General features: G+C 44.3%; 1 long non-coding RNA gene across 1 annotated transcript in view; it reads right to left on the minus strand.

The window, feature by feature from the left end:
* LOC308481467 overlaps positions 1-15,920 on the minus strand; it is a 130,645-nt gene that overhangs the window by 86,301 nt on the left and 28,424 nt on the right. The window contains exon 2 of the long non-coding RNA XR_013988693.1: positions 3,896-4,024. This is a non-coding gene — a long non-coding RNA (uncharacterized lncRNA). The remainder of the gene's footprint in view (positions 1-3,895; positions 4,025-15,920) is intronic.

Raw genomic sequence — 15,920 nt, forward strand, 5'->3', positions numbered from 1 at the left:
ATGGAAGGAGGATTCAGCTTGTGCCATAGAACCCCCTACCACCCACCTAGAACCCTGAAACACCCACTAGTGGGAAGTAAGGACCAGGTTGACAACTCTGCACTATACAACCTTGAAACAAAATAAAACAAAAATTAAAAAATTAAAAAATCTTTCCAGTAGCACCTTAGAGACCAACTCAGTTAGTTATTGGTATGAGCTTTCATGTGCATGCACACTTCTTCAGATATGCACATGAAAGCTCATACCAATAACTAACTTAGTTGGTCTCTAAGGTGCTACTGGAAGGAATTTTTTAATATATATTTTTATTTATTTTATTTTGTTTCGACTATGGCAGACCAACACGGCTACCTACCTGTAACTATACAAACCTTGTTGCTCCAAAATGATAGTGGGATGATTGTGCATACCACAGGTAGCAATGCCTCTTTTATGCCACCTTCAATTCTCTGATATAACACAGCATAAAACAGTGGGCAAAAAAAACTGCTTACCCCATTTAGGGTGGGCAACAGTTGCAGCCTGGCACAGTTCCTCAGGAATGGAGGTGGCCCCCTCCTCCTTCCCAACTGGCTGCAGGGGGTGACTGGATCACCTGCCAGATTCTAATTCAAACTGTCCCCCACCAAAGCCCTCCCCCCCCACTGGGCTGTAGTCTATTCTGGGAGGGGGGGGGGAGTGTGAGTTGGTTTACCTTCATGGTGGACCTCTCTCTATTGCTTATCTCCTTTCACCTTCTGTTGCAGCTACCAGGTTGAGATTCCTCATAGGGTTTGTGCTTCTTGGCCTCTGGTGTTGTTTGTTCAAAAAGTCCCCTTTGTGGTTATTCTTTTGTAACTATTGCCCCTAATCAAGTACTTTGCGCCCGCTTGCTACTTGTGAATCTACAGTTTCACAGGTCTATGAGCCAAAATGAATAGACTTTTACTATGCAACTTGAAGTTTGAGACACCTGTTGGAACTTGTGGTTGCTACGATGAGGTATTCATACAGGCATCAGCATCCTCCAGCTTGCCTGTTTGGGTTCCTCTGCGAGGGTGACACTGGCCCATAGTAGTATGTTTGGGTGTCCCACAGTGTACAAGCGCAAGGGCCAATCACTGATCCTAGGATGGCAGATAGGATACTGAACAGAGGTTCAATCCTAACCCCACTTAACTGGGAGTATACCCCACTGAATTCAATAGGACTTGCTTCTGAGTAGACATGGTTAGGATTGCACTGTAAGCTGGCCACTCCTCTGTCACATGGTCATTCTCCCCCCCCCCCCGCCCATTGCTTTTGTCTTTGCCCCAGCATAGTACAGCTTTTGGTTCAGTGTGGGAGCACAAGGGTAAAATTCAGTGTGATTCTCCTCACACAGTGCTTATCAAAGACTGCATTATTTGAAAAACAACAGCCCTAATATTGAGATGAGACAAATACTTCAGAAACGATTTCTAAAAGCTTCATGACAAATTCCCTGTTAGAAAGAAATGCTTTAATAACTATCCAGCTATTCTATTTCTAATTTCCATATTTTTACCTGTAAAGGAAGCATTCCCCGCTTCTATCAGCCTAGAAGACATTTCAGAAAAACTCATTTCCTCCATGCAAATGCATAATTTGTCCTTCTTTCCTAGAAAGCAGGCCATTCTGTGTAGCACACACCTCTCCTTCTTTTGACAAATTACTACCGTTATTTAGAAAGATCAAATATTGTTTTCCCAAGGAAGAAACTTTTAAGACCTGCCAAAAAATTGGTTCTGTGGAATATGTCATTTCCTACTCAGGCTCCTGTCACTGAAAGAACTAACTTTCTGATATCTCATATACCCAACCATTTTTATGATAGCAGTTGCAACTAATGGTATGCCTGCAGTTTTGTTCTCTTGACAGAAGTGTTGATAGCATCAAGCATCTCAGCAGTTATTAGCAATATTTGTAACTACTGTGATACATGGGTAATGGGCAGGGCGGCGAAATCATGAGGCTGTAATAAGTATTCCATATTTTTTTACTTAGGTGTGTTGTAAGCAGCAAACTAGCCAGTGAGTTCCAAAATGAGCACTGAAAAGATTAGTGCTCCTTTTGGATCTAAAGTAAGACAGGGAAATTGAAGAAAAGCTAATGTTTCATGTGTGGTTGTTTTTTGCATCCTTGTTCATGGGGAAATTATTTTACTAATATATGGCAGTAGCTTCAATCAACTGCCAAAATGCAGCTAGCATATCTCTACCTTTGCTTACAGTCTAACTACTGTTGTTTATGCTCTGGTAACCTCAACTGCAATGTGTTATACATAGGGCTGCCTCTGAAGATGGTTTGGAAGCTTCAGCTAGTGCAGAATTTAGTGGCCAGGTTGCTCACCGGAACCAGACAGTTTGAACATATTACACCAATCCTGGTCCAACTGCACTGGCTGCCAATTAGTTTCTGGGCCCAATTAAAAGTGCTGATTTTGACCTATAAAGCCACAAATGGCTCAGAACCACAATACCTCAAGGACCACCTCTTTCCACATGAAACTACCCAAACCCTGAGATCATCTTCTGAGGCCCTCCTTTGTGTGCCTCCTCGAGAAGTCCAGAGGGGGGCAACACGAGAACGGGCCTTCTCTGCAGTGGCTCCCCGTCTGTGGAATGCTCTCCCCAGGGAAGTTTGCCCGGCGCCTTCATTATACACTTAAGGTGCCAGGCAAAAACGTTCCTTTTTAACCAGGCCTTTGGTTGATTTGATTGACATCCTATGCCCTTTTAAAATGGGGGGGGGGGGATTGGGTTGTTGTTTTTATTTTGATTATGTGTTTTGTGGTTTTATATTCTGATTTTATTCTGTGAACCGCCCAGAGACCTGTGGGTTTAGGGTGGTATATAAATTCAATAAATATTAAAATAATACAGTCTTTACATATCCATTCAGGTTTTCGTTAATTATTGAATTTCAAGTTCCAACAGAGCCTAAATTGAACTAGTCTTTAAATTATCATTTCCTCTTAAGTAGGGTGGCTTAAGCCTAATTAAAATTCATATCCTTCCCCATTTGGGAGAAATGACCTGAATTTGAAAGAATATCAGTTTTTAAATATGAGGGTGCACCCCCAATGGAAAATAATTGACAGAGTGCCACAGTTGTGCCACTACCTGCATATGCAACCTTGGCTAACAGTCCCAAGCTCAATACTGTATGAACAACAAAATCAAAGTGACTCAATTTCTGTTTCTTACAGCAATAGTATTATTTGGGATTTGCCTCAATGCATTCAAAAGACTTTACAAAATCACAGCAACAATAAGGTTTTCAAGTCTGCATAAAATAGGTCTCTGCGGAAAACCAGCTGCTGTAATTCTGCTCAGGCAAATGCAATGCAAGTTTACAAGCTCCACTTTTTCATAGCATTTCTTAAAAGTGACAGTGTCTATCAGGCTTACATGTTTTGCTTTTCCACTGGGAATGAACAAAATCCTTTCACCTGCCATGTGACATGCTGCCATACTGCAGGGGCGGGCTGACTTCAGACAGGTCCACCCCTGAGTATTCTTTAGCTGTTAATCCACATTTCCCCCTTCAAATGAGACTGGCGTGGTCCACATGCATATCTGAATGTTTGTTTCAGGAACAACCTCAGTCCTTATCATTCATACCAGTAGACATCCCTTTCTGCGCTTCCCCCTGCCTTCCAATTTGTTGATTCTATCAGGGCTTTTATAGCGTCATACAAGGTACTTAAAAGTGAGTCACCTGACATCATTATGATGGCATGTGATTGACAGATGGGCAGCCTTACCCTCTCATCAAATTTAGCCTGCAGGGGACAGGGTGAGTAAGGATATGGCCCAGTGACTGCATGCCGTTTCCCACCCCTGCTGTGGATCATGCTTTAGGCTGTTTACACGATCTTATTACCTCATACCTATGAGTGGTGTTTCTCTGTTCTGAGGTCTGCCAGAGTCAGGCAGAGCAAACAACCTTCTGGATGGTGAGCCGCCAGCTCTCTCAAGAACTACAAGTCCTGGAGTTCTTGACCTGTTGCTCATATGCCCTGTGCAGAGATAGGAGGAACCAAGAGGGAGTGGCATTTTAGTGGCAGCAGGAGGAACAACAATCAATGAAATTAGGGGCATTAAGAACACAGGGACAGTTCTACTGATAGGATTTTGTCCATCTGTCCAGGTCAGTAAAGCTGGAGCCCGGATGACTGTTGTTACTTCAGCAACAAATCAGCTCATACTGGGAGCTGATATAGAAGCTCGAGGCTCCATCACCTGGCTCTTGGGTTAGGCCCTGATCTGAGCAGGCATTTCCTTGATTTCCCCCCTCCCAAGTAGCCTCACATACAATTAGCTTTGGCAATGACTCTAAAATGCTTACTTGGCTTCTTGTTTCCCTGGCTGCTGTGGCCCAGGGAGCTGATACAGGAACCAGAAGAGGAGCAGGGATATTCAAACCTGCTGGCTCCCCGAGGTTGTTGTCAATGTGCAGGGCTCCTGCAGCCTCCTCCTCTACTTGCTGCTCATCTGAAAGAACCTTGGGTCCAAGGTCTGGGCAAGGCTGGACCCTGACAGCTTTACAGAGCCCCAAATATATGGGAGCATAGTAGTTAGAAGTCTGGTCTTCAGAATGCATGGAATAACTGATGCTAGATCCCAGTCTTTAAGAGATTGCTTGAGTGTGTGTGTGTGTGTGTGTGTGTGTGTGTGTGTAAAACACAGATTAGGCAATCAGAAACATAAGTAGAAGTACCTAAAGATCCTAGACGCACTGATAAACTGTTTTGCCAAATGCAAGAGTTCTTTTGGATCCATTGGCAATAACAACACATGTGGAAGGAAGTTCACTGCTTAATAACACAGCATGAGCGAAATAAAACTACTTTCTCACTCTGTTATCAGAAGCCCAATGACAGAGACCCTCCAGCTAGCCAGCACCCTTCTGATCAGGACCTAAGTCAAAGTTCCAGGGGCCAGGCCCCATCTAAGACATTTATATATTCTAGATACTTAGTGACCACCTGCTGGCTGGCCTAATATCTAAATTCCTCCCACCTGTTAAACTAGGGGGCCAGCATAGTTAATCAACTCTGCAACTGTATTACTTAGCCTACAGCTGGCCCACATCCTGCTGCTACTTACCCTGGAGCACAAAGAGTAAATCATTAAAGCCAACCAAAATCCCTTGTGGGTCCCAGAGGTGCCAATAAGCAGGGAAGAAGAATCATACAAACCAGTCAACCTACCTCCTCAAAAGACAAAAGTCTTCCACAGTAGGTTTCCCCTACATTAGCCTTCCAGTTTTTCCAAATAAACAAGGCCTTTAATGGGTGGTGTTAGAAGAAAGGGGGTCTGCTACCAGTCTATACTGGGCCCAGAGTAACAATGCTTGGGCACTGGGCTGATTTCTATATGGAGAGGGATTATTAATAAAATGTATTTGACTTGTATTTAGGGGGAGGGGGAGTCTGGTTCTGGTTCTACCTTTTGCACTTTGATTCAGATACCAGAGGGTTAATATTTTGTAGTAGTAAAAAGAGGCTGATTGCACTCCTAAAACTTCTGATATTCCTATATCCAATCAAAGTGAATGGGGAAAAGGACAAGGATATTGCTAAATCAGAGAATATGGATGCTCATTTGTGTGCACTTCCTCCTTCCTCTGGGATAGGGTGGGTTCTAAGAGATACGAGGTGGCATGCATAGCAAGATAGCATTTATATTCAGAGCCTGTGAGTTTAGACTTTGCCACTGTGAGCCTGTGCACCAAAAGAATAGGGAGGGAAATAATGCTTTGGGCTCCTTGCCATAAAAGCAGTCTCCATTTATCCCCATAACAGGCACATGATAGATAGGAGATAAGATTTTTTTTAAAGGAATCACAATTCTCTACAGCAGCCTTTAGACACATTTGCAGGCAAATCAAAAACAACATGAGAACATGAAGAAGATTAAGACACCGAAAGGCCAAAGTTTATACAACCCAGACCTTTCTTTCTGAGGACATTTTAATAGATTGTGTGGGATGGCTGGGAATCTTTATGAGTCACTATTGAATGTGCTCCACCAGATCTGTATTGCAGCCTATCATTGAAAACACTTTGTAGTCCCCGGGCAAGTGGGGTGGACATTGGAGATTTGTCTGTGGCTTCCATTTTGTTTGATAGGTAAAACATTTTAGAAGCTGTGATGCAATCACTTTAACATTTGGCAGCAGTAGAGGCGTAGCTCGGGGGCAGGGGGCACTGGGTGCCACACCGCAGGGGGCAGCACTTACCGTGCCTGAGCCATGCATCTCTCCTGGGAGTGATGTGGTGGCTTGGGCGCCTGCAGGCTCTGCGCTGCCCAAAAGGGCAGTGTGGGGCTTGCGTCTGCCTGCCCCTTCTACAGCTGAAAGGGAGGCAGCAGACAGACCAGCTGCAGGCTACACACTGCTCAAAAAAGCAATGTAGACCTACAGGGTGCTGGAGCGGAATGGGGCTCAGGCACTGGGATTCTAGCATGCCCTGCCCCGCAAGTGCACCGCCCCACCCCTGGAGGGGAGCACCCCTCCCCCCGGCACGCTTAAGCGGCCAGCTACGCCGCTGGACAGCAGCAGGAGAGCTCAGGTGATGCATCACTTTAACTTAGGGGAGGGTAACTTTTCCAGTCCTTTGTGGGAAACCCTCCAGGGGCTGCATGTTAAGGTAGCAGTAGATAAGGGAGTTGAGACCGGAGGCAAAGTTGGGCAGTGCAAAGGATTGCAGCTTCTATTTTTGTACAGTAGACTACAATCCAACCAGGCAAAAGTCTGGTTTCTACACATACAAACAGACCTTTCCATCCACCATTCTTGGGAGTTGGAAGCTGGGCTGGCAATTGCTGCCATATTTCTCTACCTATCTGCCAAGATGAACCCTTTTCTCAGCTTGTGTATTGAAGGGAAGGCATGCTTAACAAGATGGATGACCACAGTGATTTGCTGATCTTAAAGTGACAGGCTAGAGTAGATCGGACGTGTGCCACACCCTCCAGATATTGATGGACTATAACTCCCGTTATCCAAGACTCATGGAGGCAGAGGCTGATGGAAGCTGGAGTTCAAGAAGGTCTGGAGGCCACCATTTGCGTATTGCAACTATCTACATTTACCTGGGAGTAAATTGGACACAATGTGACTTACTCCGGAATAAATTGCACTGTGAGTATAGTTATGAAGGTGACAGTTCATGCCAACAATTACCCATCCTATAACCTGAGGCTTGGTGCTTAATGAAAGACTAAAGGGTGGAAGGGGCTCAAGCGTAGCTGTATATACTATTTGAGGTTCATCCTCCACCTAGTAGGCACAGGAGGTATCGGAAATTTGAGCACCAGATACTGTAAGTGAACTTCCTCATTTACCTTAAAGGAATGTTAATTTCAGAGCTCTCCTGGGGCCATTAAAATGCTGGTATTGTTGAAGTGTTGAGCCAAAAAGGGGGGGAGGGGAAAAACCTAATGTGTGTCATTGAAAACACAATTATAAAGGACAGCTGTGTGCACCTGGGTTTTTGACCCTGAAGAGCTTTGCAAAATGAAATGCCACAAAACCAGAAGCATCCCATGACAGCTTAATGGAATGGAGGCAAACAAAGCCCACATATGATGGATTTTGAATTGCTGCTACAAATGGAGCATTACGGGACATCGCTCCAATTAATGAGCAGTTTGGTTCATTGGCACCAACTAAAACGACTTTCAAGAGGATATTTACTTAGGGTCAAAACTCATCCCGCTAACATGCTGCTTGAGTAAATGGTCTGTGTGATAGGAAGGATGAGCGATGGGAAGGAAATGCTGTCATTTTGGCCACTCCGTGCAAGCTCCTGTGGAAATAGGGCAGCTGTGGACCATCCCAAAAAAAGGGCCTGATGACTCCTCAGTGGGTTCTGTAGGACAACTGAATAATGGCTGAAAATAGAACTCATTCGGGCATCATCTAATAATGCAGCACTTGCTCTGAGCTGTGACATGCTAACCAAACGTTAGAAGGTGGCTTACAGTCCATCCAAAAGGCATCTGTAGGACAAAACAGAACTTCTGCTCTCCTCTTTAAGCCACTGTTGAATAAGCAGCATGCATCAGGCCTGGTGTGCCATTTTAATATCTGAAATACACTGTATATTTTGTTTGATATTCTGAGTTGGTAGTCTGGTTTTATTGTTATCCTGCCCACACACCCACACACACCCTTTTTATTTCCCTGAGCCATTGTATAGAGGCAGGACAGAAAATGCACTAACTATGGAGCCAGATATATGGAGAAACGTGACTCAAAGAAGTAGGAGGCCCAGGGTTCGCTCTGATTGTTTAGAAATACAAAATCGCTTTGAGGTCTTCTCCCCTAGCATGGAAGACGAAGAGCAGACTCCATTTGAGGATCTCTCCCTCATTACAGTCGATCAGGTATATGAAGACCAGCAGCAAAGTCAGTCCTCAGGGAATGTGCAGGCGACCTTGGAACGGACAGCTCACGGAAGAACCCCGACCAAACCTAAGAGGAGGCGTGTAGTGGTGATAGGGGATTCCCTACTGAGGGGAACAGAAGCAGTGATCTGTGGGCCTGACAAGATGTCTCGGGAAGTGTGCTGTCTCCCCGGGGCTAAGATCCAAGATGTAACTGAACGACTGCAAGGAATCATAAAACCCACTGACAAATACCCCTTCCTCTTGGTTTATGTGGGAACCAATGACAGTGCAAGCAATAGCCTCCAGAAGATCAAAAGAGACTACGAGGCTCTGGGCAGGAAATTGAAGCAATTAAATGCACAAATTGTCATCTCATCTGTCCTCCCAGTTGAACGACGTGGCCCAGGGAGAGAGGGGAAAATAGTGGAAGTGAACAGCTGGCTTCGCAAATGGTGTAAACAGGAACGGTTTGGATTCTTAGATCACGGACTGCAGTTTCTTGAAGATGGACTTCTGGCAAGCGATGGGCTGCACCTCACAACGGTTGGGAGAAATGTTTTTGCCAAAAATCTCAGAAACCTCATCAGGAGGGCTTTAAACTGACTAATGTGGGGGAGGGAGACAGTGCTCCTGAAGGTAGGAGTCTATCAATTGATGAAGATGATCATCCAAATGTCATAGACCAAATGGAGCAAACAGCACGCAGACCTAGTGGTGGGAGGAAAAAATCCTTAAATAAGAGACACGGGGGAATGATTAATGGACTTCAATGTCTGTACACTAATGCGCAAAGCATGGGAAATAAACAAGATGAGCTTGAGCTCTTGGTACAACAAACAAAATATGACATAATAGGCATCACTGAAACCTGGTGGGATAAGTCCCACGATTGGAATGTAATAATGGAGGGATACACTCTATTTCAGAGAAACAGACCAGACAAGAAAGGAGGAGGTGTGGCATTATATGTCAGGGATGTGTATACCTGTGAAGAGATCCAAGATTTAGAACCTCAAAGCCAAAGTGAGAGCATTTGGGTCAAAATTAAGGGAGAGAAGAATAACAGTGACCTCATTGTGGGAGTTTACTATAGATCCCCAAGCCAAACGGAGGACATAGATGATGCCTTCCTGGAACAGATGGCCAAGCATGCAAAAGGAAGGGAGATAGTAGTAATGGGGGACTTCAATTACCCGGATATTTGTTGGATGTCAAACTCAGCCAAGAGCATAAGGTCAAACAGATTCCTCACTGGCCTTGCAGACAACTTCATTGTCCAGAAAGTGGGAGAAGCAACAAGAGGAACAGCCATTTTAGATCTGGTCCTAACCAATGTTGATGACCTGGTTAGTGGGGTAGAAGTGGGAGGATCATTAGGCGCGAGTGATCATGCTCTTCTGAAGTTTACTATACAGCGGAAAGGAGCAGCCAAGCATACTAGGACTCAATTTCTTGACTTTAAGAAAGCCGACTTCATAAAACTTAGGGAAGTGCTGGGTGAGATCCCATGGACAGTAATACTAAAAGGAAAGGGAGTTCATGATGGCTGGGAGTTTGTCAAGAGGGAGATAGTAAAAGCACAATGTCAGGCAATACCAATGAGACGGAAACATGGAAGGTGCCTAAAGAAGCCAGGGTGGCTATCTAAAGAACTTTTAACTGAGTTAAGATTAAAAAAGGATGTGTACAAAAAATGGAAAAGGGGGGAAACCACCAAAGAGGATTTCAAACAAATAGCCAGCACGTGTAGACACAAAGTCAGAAAAGCTAAAGCACAGAATGAACTCAGGCTTGCTAGAGAGGTTAAAAGCAACAAAAAAGGCTTTTATGGGTATGTTCGTAGCAAAAGGAAGAACAAAGAAACAGTGGGGTCACTCAGAGGAGAAATGCAAACAGGGGACACAGAAAGGGCTGAACTCCTCAATGCCTTCTTTGCCTCAGTCTTCTCCGATAAAGAAAACAATGCCCGACCTGAAGAATTTGGAGCAAATGATTCAGCAGAGGAAACACAGCCCAGAATAACTAAGGAGATAGTACAAGAATACTTGGCTAGTTTAGATGTATTCAAGTCTCCACGGCCAGATGAACTGCATCCAAGAGTATTAAAAGAACTGGCAGATGTGATCTCAGAACCACTGGCAGTCATCTTTGAGAATTCCTGGAGAACAGGCGAAGTCCTGGCAGACTGGAGGAGGGCAAATGTTGTCCCTATTTTCAAAAAGGGGAAAAGAGAGGACCCAAATAATTACCGCCCAGTCAGTCTGACATCAATACCAGGGAAGATTCTGGAGCAGATCATTAAGCAAACAGTCTGTGAGCACCTAGAAAGGAATGCTGTGATCACCAATAGTCAGCATGGATTTCTGAAAAATAAGTCATGTCAAACTAACCTGATCTTGTTTTTTGACGGAATTACAAGCCTGGTAGATGGAGGGAACGCAGTGGATGTAGCCTACCTTGATTTCAGCAAGGCATTTGACAAGGTGCCCCATGATATTCTTGTAAAGAAGCTGGTAAAATGCGGTCTTGACTATGCTACCACTCAGTGGATTTGTAACTGGCTGACTGACCGAACCCAAAGGGTGCTCATCAATGGTTCCTCTTCATCCTGGAGAAGAGTGACTAGTGGGGTGCCACAGGGTTCTGTCTTGGGCCCGGTCTTATTCAACATCTTTATCAACGACTTGGATGATGGACTCAAGGGCATCCTGATCAAATTTGCAGATGACACCAAACTGGGAGGGGTGGCTAACACCCCAGAGGACAGGATCACACTTCAAAACGACCTTGACAGATTAGAGAACTGGGCAAAAACAAACAAGATGAATTTTAACAGGGAGAAATGTAAAGTATTGCACTTGGGCAAAAAAAATGAGAGGCACAAATACAAGATGGGTGAGACCTGGCTTGAGAGCAGTACATGTGAAAAGGATCTAGGAGTCTTGGTTGACCACAAACTTGACATGAGCCAACAGTGTGACGCGGCAGCTAAAAAAGCCAATGCAATTCTGGGCCTCATCAATAGGAGTATAGCATCTAGATCAAGGGAAGTAATAGTGCCACTGTATTCTGCTCTGGTCAGACCTCACCTGGAGTACTGTGTCCAGTTCTGGGCACCACAGTTCAAGAAGGACACTGACAAACTGGAACGTGTCCAGAGGAGGGCAACCAAAATGGTCAAAGGCCTGGAAACGATGCCTTATGAGGAACGGCTAAGGGAGCTGGGCATGTTTAGCCTGGAGAAGAGGAGGTTAAGGGGTGATATGATAGCCATGTTCAAATATATAAAAGGATGTCACATAGAGGAGGGAGAAAGGTTGTTTTCTGCTGCTCCAGAGAAGCGGACACGGAGCAATGGATCCAAACTACAAGAAAGAAGATTCCACCTAAACATTAGGAAGAACTTCCTGACAGTAAGAGCTGTTCGACAGTGGAATTTGCTGCCAAGGAGTGTGGTGGAGTCTCCTTCTTTGGAGGTCTTTAAGCAGAGGCTTGACAACCATATGTCAGGAGTGCTCTGATGGTGTTTCCTGCTTGGCAGGGGGTTGGACTCGATGGCCCTTGTGGTCTCTTCCAACTCTATGATTCTATGATTCTATGATTCTATGGCCCTGTTCAAGCATTCAGATGGTGTTCAGTAAACACAGATAGGGAAGAGCCATAGCTCAATGGAAGAGCATCTGCAGTGCAGGCAGAAGATCCCAGGTTCAATGCCTGACCGCCCTAAAATCCTAGAAAGCTGCTGCTGCTGCTGCTGCTCAGTGCAGACAATGCTGAGCTAGATGAACCAATGGTCTGACTCAGTATAAAGCAGCTTCCTATGTTCCTATGCCAGGTTCATGAGAACATCTGCAAGGAGACCCCATGCCTATAGAAAATATAAGATTCCCAATTATGCATGCGGACAAAGCATTCGTGTTTGTGTGTGTGTGTGTGTGTGTGTGTGTGTGTGTGTGTTTGTGTTTGTGTTTGTTGAACAAGCTGATAAACTGCTTCACAGCCCAAATCCGTCAAAGCGGCACACAATGGGCTGAAAATGAAATAAAATATTAAAAATACAAGAAAGCCATTTCTATAAACTCTGAAACAATAAAGCCACTCCTACAAAGTCTAAAATCAATAATACCTTTTCTACAGATGTACAATTAATATATGGCTGGGTTGCCTTCCTAAACAAAACATCTTCAGTGGGAGGGGGCTAAAGGTCCTGCCTTTCTAATTGCAGCTGGTAATTGAGTCCAGAGTGCTGGAGCTGCCAAGTGCCCAATTTCTAGTACAAGCTAAAGAACACCTCTGGGGCATGTGGCACTCACAACAGGGCCTCATCTGAGGAGTGCAGCTGCTGGGCAGAGATATAGGAATGGCACAGTCTCTCAGGTAACCTGGTCCCAAGTTCTTTAAGGCTTTAAATGAGAAAAGCAAAACCTTGATCTGTGCCCAGTGGCATACAAATGTACATACAGAAGCTCCCTGCAAATCTAATGGATGCTACCCACCTATCACTAAGCATCTTCATGGAACACATTTTGTATGCCTGAACAGTACAGTACACAGCTGTGCAGCATAATAGCTTTTCACACAAAAGGCACGCAACAGGAGATTGACAAAGGGTATTCTAAGCTGTGCCCCTCCAGATGCTGCTGGACTACACTACCCATCATCCCTTGCCACTGGCCTCCATTACTGAGGCAAGACAACGGCCCAGCGCATCCACTGCCACATCTGCAGATGTAAAGGAGTAGAGTTGTGTGTCATCAGCATATTGCTAAGAATGGACTCCAAAACTCCAGATGGCATACAGGTGGTGACACTCCTATAGGATATTGGAACTGTAGGAGCATCCTACAAATAGCATTCTTAGGGAGGAGGGAAGAAGAGAAGGAGGATCAGTGTGTAGCACTGTTTGCCTCAGGCAGCAAAGTGTCTTGAGCTGACTCTGAATTGCCCCTTGCAAAAGATCCCTATGGGGCCATTAAAGCAGCTCTAGATCCACTGTGCAAGCACAACACTATTCTCAGGTTTTGCTGCAAGGAAGGAGCATTTTATGGGTTCATGGGAGCAAGCAAGACTGTGAGAGATTCATTTTATGGCATTATTACACCAGCTCAGTTTGAAGTGTCTGCTCCCCCAGCGACGGGAGTTACAAGCCTAGAGCAGGATGCACTTCATAGAAGAAGTACCTACTATTTTGTTGGGGTTTGGTGCTGATGTAGCACGTTCTGTGCAACAATTGATGTCTCCTCCCTTCCCACCACTTTCTGTGCTGGTATTTTTAATACGTTTGGGCTAATAACAAAATTCAGTTGACATTTTGCTTAGAGGTGTTTGTACACCTGACTGCTGGCATTTCAATACAATGGTACCTAGGGTTACAGACGCTTCAGGTTACAGACGCTTCAGGTTACAGACTCCACTAACCCAGAAATAGTACCTCGGGTTAAGAACTTTGCTTCAGGATGAGAACAGAAATTGTGCGGCAGCGGCGTGGCAGCAGTGGGAGGCCCCATTAGCTAAAGTGGTACCTCAGGTTAAGAACAGTTTCAGGTTAAGAACGGACCTCCAGAACGAATTAAGTTCTTAACCCGAGGTACCACTGTATGCCAGTCACCTGCAAAAGCAGTCAGAAAGCTGACACCTGGAAACACATTTAGCCAGAGTGGCACAAACTCCTGTTTATGCTGAAGAAAGTAGTTCCAACTGCAAGACTTCTTACTGTACTGTTGTAATACTGTGAGAACTCGAAAGAACTATAGCTTTTTAAATAAGAGATTAAAAAACTTAAAAACAGATGTTTTCTTTACATTGTAAGAGACAGATGAGAAACTTTCTAATAATAAACAACCAAAAGGCATAAACTGCACATGCATGGCGATGTTTTGTTGCTGTTGTTAGATACTTCGAATAATGCAGGTCTGAGCAAAGGGTGACATCCAGTGGATTGTCTCTTATCTTTCCTCTCTTTGATGTTTTAAGCCTTCAGTCAGAGGCTTAATCATCCAACCCCAACCCCTATAAATTGTGTATACGTAGAAGCTTCAGAATTTAAAAGGTCAATACTCTCCTCACCTCCCCAATACGGAATTCAGGTAACAGAATCCCTAACTGGAGTTTATTTTCATACAATTGGAGCTGGCTTTCACAGGGTGCTATTTGGACAGGTGTTTATTGTGGAATCAGCGTTCTTCATACACAGGGGTTTTCTGCATTATCCACATGACATTGTTGGCATTAAAATGCCAACCCTTCCCCCCCCCCCCCTTTGAAGCAGATTTAATCTTTGCATGCAAAATCCAGCATGCAAAAACCAGTGCTTTTTTTTTTCTAGATAAAAATGGTGTTGGTACTCACCAAGAAGTGGCTATAGTAAGAGCTTGTTTTGGCACTGGCCATGGCACCAACCTCTCCAGCCGCCTTGCATGGTGGTCCCTTCCAATTTCACATTTCCTCAAAGCCAAACAGTCTTCCTTGTATTACCTGGGGCTCTTGCTGCACTGGGTCTGGAATTGGGAGCGGATTCCAAGTTCTTTCCAGGTATAACTTGCCACTTTTTGAATTTGGTGCCTTTTTCTGTCACCAGTCTGATTTTCTACATCTTCCTGTTTTGGAGTGTAATACTGAAGTGTCTAACAGAATGAACAGGGCATAGTTTTCCCACTCAGCATCCAACCATCAGTCAGTGTCACTGATTATAAATGGGACACAGCATATAGAGTGCTATTCCTTGGGCAGCCTTGGGAACCATTTACTGAAGAGAACCTCAGCATGAAACCACAAATGGTGACCAACTCTTCCTTCTAGACATTGATAACAAAGATTTGCCAAGTTTTCAGCAAACTGCAGGGAATTTGGAAGGAAGTGATTGTGAACTTGATGCTCAGCCTTTTCAGAAGGCAGAGGCAGCCAGGAAAATTCTCACAGTTCCCCAAGGACAGTGAACAGACTACTTTCCTTCCCATGAGTTCTAATCAAATGCCAGACAACTGAACGATGGGGAGATTCAGTAGTGGCCAAAAAATAATGGCTATTTGTTTAATAATCTGAGCCAAAATTTGTGGACAATACTTCCTCAGGAAAGGAAGATGGTCAGCTGTCCACCTGTTGATTTACAGAACTGATGATAATGAGAACCATTAATAAAGTCTGGAGATGTACGGTAAGTAGCTTTCCCATTTATCCCAGCCAAGATACCTGTTGCTCACAAGAGGAGAAATTTCCTTGGAGAGTTTTGAGATTAGGGGATAAGTGAAGGATTAAAAAGAAAGTTGACAAGATTCCCAGAGAATCTTATTGGCAAACATCATGTAGTAAAAGGTACAAGAGGATGAATTTAACACAAACATTAAAAAGCATGAAAATTGAAACTGAAAATGAAAATTATTGTTTTGGAGAAAAAGAAATGCAGTTTTGAAATGCACTTGTTTTGTTTGGTGGAAAGAGCAATGGGATAGCAGAAATAATAGATCATATTGGAAAATATTTCAGAGATGGATGCATGGGGGAAAATATGTACAGGAATTA

This window comes from Podarcis pityusensis, assembly GCF_964106645.2.
Source record: "Podarcis pityusensis genome assembly, chromosome: 1".
Classification (NCBI taxonomy): domain Eukaryota; kingdom Metazoa; phylum Chordata; class Lepidosauria; order Squamata; family Lacertidae; genus Podarcis; species Podarcis pityusensis.